Source organism: Salvelinus sp. IW2-2015, unplaced genomic scaffold (assembly GCF_002910315.2).
Source record: "Salvelinus sp. IW2-2015 unplaced genomic scaffold, ASM291031v2 Un_scaffold3225, whole genome shotgun sequence".
Lineage (NCBI taxonomy): Eukaryota > Metazoa > Chordata > Actinopteri > Salmoniformes > Salmonidae > Salvelinus > Salvelinus sp. IW2-2015.
The window spans coordinates 75415-81431 of record NW_019944512.1 but is presented as its reverse complement, the minus strand read 5'-3'; the positions used below and the strand labels follow the sequence as shown (position 1 = coordinate 81431).

The 6017-nt window shown below is 41.8% G+C and overlaps 1 long non-coding RNA gene across 1 annotated transcript in view; it reads right to left on the bottom strand.

The window, feature by feature from the left end:
• The window catches only part of LOC139025753 (uncharacterized), a 2779-nt gene extending 1679 nt beyond the window's left edge, over positions 1 to 1100 (bottom strand). The window contains exons 1-2 of the long non-coding RNA XR_011477373.1: positions 877 to 1100; positions 406 to 737 (exon numbers count right to left, since the gene is read on the bottom strand). This is a non-coding gene — a long non-coding RNA (uncharacterized lncRNA). The remainder of the gene's footprint in view (positions 1 to 405; positions 738 to 876) is intronic.
• Between the last annotated feature and the right edge of the window lie 4917 nt (positions 1101 to 6017).

The following is a 6017-nucleotide window of genomic DNA, read 5'->3' as shown; positions in this document are numbered from 1 at the left end:
AGTCGCTCTGGATAAGAGCGTCTGCTAAATGACTTAAATGTAAATGTAAATTATAATCACCATCTCAATCATTATCACCATACCATCATAGACTGATTCTTCTGTATCTGAGACTCATCTGACTCTACCTTAGATATGGCAGTCTGCAACTCAATACACTGCCCCTGCATGGTGTTCAGTGTCCCCTGCATGTGGTTAATCGACTGCTTAACATCGTTCAGCAGGATCTGAATCTCAAGCCTGCAAGAAATCAGGTGGTTCAACATCCTGAGATGACGAGAGGCTTCAGACCATGCCCATTGGACCATCTTTAGGATTCTTTCTCACTTAACACCAATCGTATTAGGAATGTAACTTTGTGCAGAAGATGTTACTATAGTGTTATTTAGAAGAAAAAAAGTGTACTTTGTCAGGCGCCAAAATTATGACGGGATGTCTCCCTGCTCCAGTGAGCTCTGCTGGCAGGTCTTGCTCACTGTTGGAGGAACGGGAGCCAAATTAGAGGAAACATATCTATGGTTGTTCAGCAATGAAACATTCATGGCATAATGGGGATTGTCCTTCCCTGTGAAAAGAATAACAACAGTTGGGGTTTACTTTCTCACTTTTAGATAATGTAATACAATCTTTAAACCCATCAGAAGTGTAGTGCTTACCTCATGAAAATATTGGCCCCTGTTTTTTTGGGCTGCATTGTCCCAATGTTGACCACTAGTTCCAACTTGTGATGAGAAGGTCTTGATGAAATCATCAGGTCAACACTTTGTTAGACATTTCAGAGATAGCATTAACAATTGTACATGAGACAGTGCTTCCAGGTATTGAGGTATCTTCCTTCTGAGGTATGTAAAAAAGATCTGGTGTGTGCGTACTCACATGAAAGGTATCCATGATTCTAGATTAAGCCAATCATGTATGTGATTACCATCCTATGGATCAGGAGCTGGAATTATTGCTACACAGCTTTCAGGCGACTTTATGTCTTGGGCCTGGATGAATCATTGAAATACAAGTAATATTGTGAATTTGTGATGCATAATTGCCATTGTAATTTGGAATATTCCATCAAAGTTATTTGTTTTGACAGTCAAAACAACTAACTCTTACGATTAATCACTTGACTTGAGTAACTTGAGTTGACGGAAATAGCAGCTTTATATTCTGACCTAGACACTGACTTGTGCAATGCCTAATGCATAATCTATACATGTTATTGGCCATTGGACTGCTCAATCAAAACAACTAACTTTTATGATTAATCACTTGACTGGAGTAACTTGAGTTCGGAACTAAAACATTAAAAGTAGGCTATAGCTTGACGCATATCCAAAAGGCCTATCCAGTCGTGCGTGAAGATACCTTTAGGCAGATAAAAGTGCGGTACGGGTTGAGACACGCTCGGTAATGTGAAACTGTAACACTAATATAAAAGCACGTTTTCATTTATAATTTACACTGTAGAATGACCTGCAAGCCAATCAGAATCTAGTTTTAAACAATACCGTGGGTTCCATGGAACGTCACAAACATATTAGGCCACTTGCGTCACAGATTACAGTCACTGAACATGGGTTTAATAGCTATATTGGCTATATGTACAGTATATGCACATCGTATTGAATTGAGATTACATTTACTGCACCACTGTAATTATGTAGCCTAATCCTATGAGGATCACATGTGAAATATCAGAATCATGGCACATGAAAACATAATTAAATTGACTGCAGATTATAAAATTCACTGTGACACAATAAACGCACTGGGCATCAATGTTGTTTCCATTTCATTTCAATGAAAATACGTTGAACCAACGTGTAATAAAAATTGAATTGATGTATGTATCCATTGGGAAGTGATCAACTCGAAATGATTGAATACATACAGTATTACAAAGAAAGAGATTTAAAAAATTGCTTCGAAAAACTCTCGAAAAAGTCTAATTTCCCTGGGCCACCCTAAAATGTATGTACGCATTACTGTACATCGTTTTGCATGAAAGCGTCTGCTTTCAAATCTCTGACTCTCACACATATTTACAATCTCGCGACTTTTATTTCTGGCGCTTTCACGTTTGCGCGATTTTGTGAAGTAAATGATGCGCAGGAGAGTTCCGTGAAATCAGTGACATGGTCAAGATGGCGACATGAGAGGGTGTAACATTTCTAGCTGAGGAACAATTTTGGGGTTTTCTCACAAAGTTTATAGTTTTTGACCCTTCCAATGAGCTTATCATATAAACTACAACGCGAAAAGTACGGTTTACTTCACTTTTAATCATGTCAGCACAGGTAACAGCCGTTTACAGTCTTTCTTTAGTTTTTCATTCTTACTCTTCCCAATTCACTTCAACTATATTTCTTTATTTCCCATGGGCTTCACCAGAGTACCCCCTAGTGGCTGGAATACACGTGTATTAAGCCCCTTACAACACCCCCAAACATTTCACTGGCCTCAAAACAAACAGAAGATGTAAGTACTGGTCATGAGAACAATGGAAAAAACTGGCCTAACAGCCATATAACTATCTAGACATGTCYAGTCTGCCTGTATGRGCAAAGACGCAACCCCCACTAAACATTATCACACTGTGATTAGTAAAGGTAAACGAGAAAATATATACACATCAGAACATCTCTAGTTGGTATCCTGATAAGAGCTTGGCAGCCCTAAAGTGTTATAGGTTAGAATGTCTCTGGGCCTCCTCTGCCGGGCTGAACGGCGGGGCAAGGTCATGGGTGACCCCAATGAATCAGTGTCCACTTCATCATGAGATGATTGAGTCTCTGAGCCCTCAGCCTTTTCCATATTTACCCCTGTCCTCTCCGGGCTCTCTCTGAGGACTGGCTGGCAGTCCTTCACAGTGAAGTTTCTATCAGTCTGACCCCGTTCCTCACTATTATCTGATACTAGTTGATACTGTGCTACTCTGTCTGCTCTCTTCATCCCTACATGGCCTATTGATGAATACTGGATAAAATCATCATCTGAGCTCGATCTCAGCTCTCTCCCCATTATTTGCGTGTTTGCTGGGGTGGTTCCCTTCTCCACAGACCTCTAACTGGGTGTTTAACAACAGGTTCCTCAAATGAGTAGGGTAATTACATACATGACATATTGCGATGCAGGAACCCGGGCACCTGCCTGTACCCTCTTCCCTCGGGTTTGACCTCATAGACAGGCTGTTCATCACCTTTTCACTGGTTACCACCAACATGTATTTGCGTCCCTCCAGTGTGATTCCTTAGATCTTTCCCGGCCCCCACGTTTCTTGACATGTTCTCACACAGTACAAACGATCCCCTGAGACAGAACCGAACATTTTCTTCCGATCGTAGTAGGCTTTCCCTTTGCTTGTTGATTTCTCCATGTTGTTCTACTTGGCGATGTCATAGGCTTCATGCCATCTGTTGCTGCCACTTCTTAGCATAATCCTGGTATGATTTCTCCTGTTCCTTTATCTGTAACCCAATTAGCAGGTCAACAGTACAGTGTGAGCTTCAAGCGAAATAGTGAGACCATAGCATCACTGGTGGTACAATTATATGCATGAATGACCTTGTTCAGATAATCACCCCAGTTGGCCTTTTTTTCTCTTCACTAGTGGTGGCAACATTGACAACAGTGTATGGTTAAATCTCAGATCCCCTGTGTGATATGTTGAGAGGTTCTGGAATAGGCTATTCCCGTACAGTTCTGCAAGGTCTGAATAACTGATTTTCAAACTCTCTTCCCTGATCATGGTGGATTTTTTGACACAAAGCCAAACTTTGGGAAAATCATCAAAAAGCTTTTTTGCTGCAGTTTTCCCTGACTTATTTCTGGTGGGTAGGCTTGTGCAAGTTTTGTAAAGTTATCTGAAATAACTCAAATGTACTCGTAGCCCCCTCTGCTTTCTCCAAATGCACATAGTCAATTGAAATCATCTGGAATGGAGCTGTAGCTCGTACATGTTGCATGGGGTCCTAGTTATTACACTGGGTTTCTTTTGTTTGATACACTTACACACTTTGGTGATAAAGTGTTCAATGTCATGTTGCATGCGCGGCCAATAAAGTGTTTCCGTGCTAAGTTCAACACTCTTTCTGTTCCGAGATGGGCCATTTCAGTGTGTAAGTACTTGTAAATCAGTGTTCTATACTGACTTGATACACAAACTTGTGTCCTTTTTGCTGTTTTTCCTTTGTAATTATCCATCTGGTGAGACATGAGCCTGTTCCACTCTTGCAGTAACTGTTTGCTTTGTATGACTCTTGTTGACATTCTGTTGGTTTAGGCTTAATCCTTTGACTTTTCAGTTCCAAGATTGTCGATACAGCCGCATCCTTTAAATGAGCCTGCATGATATCGTGTGGAGACAGTCGGTTTGTAACTGTCCCCCCCCACCATGACAGCTCATCTTGCACTGATGACCTTAGTGTGGACCATGGATATCCACGTTACACAGTCATTCTGTTGTTGTCTGAACATTATTTTGCTGCCTGAGTACCTGACGGACATCTTCCACCATATTGGTTCAAATGACTGACTAAAAATGAGAACGTCATCCAAATATGGTATCCAGATTCTATCTCTTATCCCCTCTAAACTTTCCTCCATGCTTCGTTGGAAGGCAGAGGGACTGTTTGATAGGTCAAAGGGAATTATATTCCATTCCTATAAGGCCCAAGGCGTGCTGAAGGCAGTGTATTTTCTGGACTCCTCTCCCACAAAGCCTTGGTGGTATGCCTTTCCTTGATCTAAAACTGTAAACCATGAATTTCCTCCCAAACCATCAAGTATTTCCTGTATACGGGGTATGGGTTGCCTTTCCAGAACAGTCGTCTTGTTCAATCCCCTGTAATCAACACAAAGTCTTAAACTCCCATTCTTTTTCCGTACGCAGACTAAAGGTGATGCGTATGATGAAGGTGACTTCCTGATGAAGTTTTTGTTCAGGAGCCCCTGAAGGTGGCTTTTCACCTCAGCATACAAGGGGCGTGGCACACCGTTGTATCTCTTTGCCACTGGTATGTTATCAGTCAATGTTATCTCAGTTCTGAGATTTTCAATACACCCTATGTCCATGTCATCTTTGGTGAAAACAGCTGATTCCTCTCTGAGCATCCGTTTGACTAATTCTTGTTGTTCTTGGCTCAAGTGCTGAACCTCACCAGGTGGGTCCCACCACTCTATTTGACCGTTGTCAGGGCCAGGCTCCGGTGGGGATCTGTCCTGAACCTGTGCTACAGTAACCTTTTCTCCACTGGGCACAGGAACCAGGTGACACGCTACTACTCTCTGTAATGCCCCTATCGCTGTTTGTCTTGGTAAGGTAATGTCATGTTTGGTAGTATTCACTACTGCAATGTCAACTTTTTGAGATGGCCGTTTTGATGTTTTCACGACCTGACTTTGTAAGTCCAGGCCCCAGATCACTCTCACATCCGGTTCAAATAAATTAAGTTTTCTCCATTCCTGACTTATGATRGATACCTGAGCCCGTGTGTCTTTACACCCTCCATATAACACCACACTTGACATTTTTTACCAATGAGCTGTGCTATATTACAATGTCCTGTGATAGTTGGGGTAGTTGGCCCCCACTCTCTCTGTGTCCTCTGATTCCATTAAATCCTCCTTCTCACCGTAATCTTCCATCAATTTCCATCAAAAGCACGATGGCTCTTTCCTTTTACTTCAGTCATATACACCTCCTATTCCACAACGTACACACAAGTGCCGTAAATTGTCCTCAGTTAAAGTCCATAAACTCTGTTMGATTTCATCCAACAACGTTTCCCTCTCTCGACTCATATTGTCCTACTCACGTGGCAACAACGACAATGCAAGCAATGGCAAGATAGCKACACTCCGTTAGGTGGTTAGCCTGCTAACGTTAGCTAGCTAGCTACTCTCCCAATGTCTCTCACTCGTTGTCCGTTCCAGGAATATGGGCTGGTGCTCACATTAAAATAAATCTCAGCGGTGCCTCCAAATTTGTTACCCTTCCAATGAGCTTATCATATAAACTACAA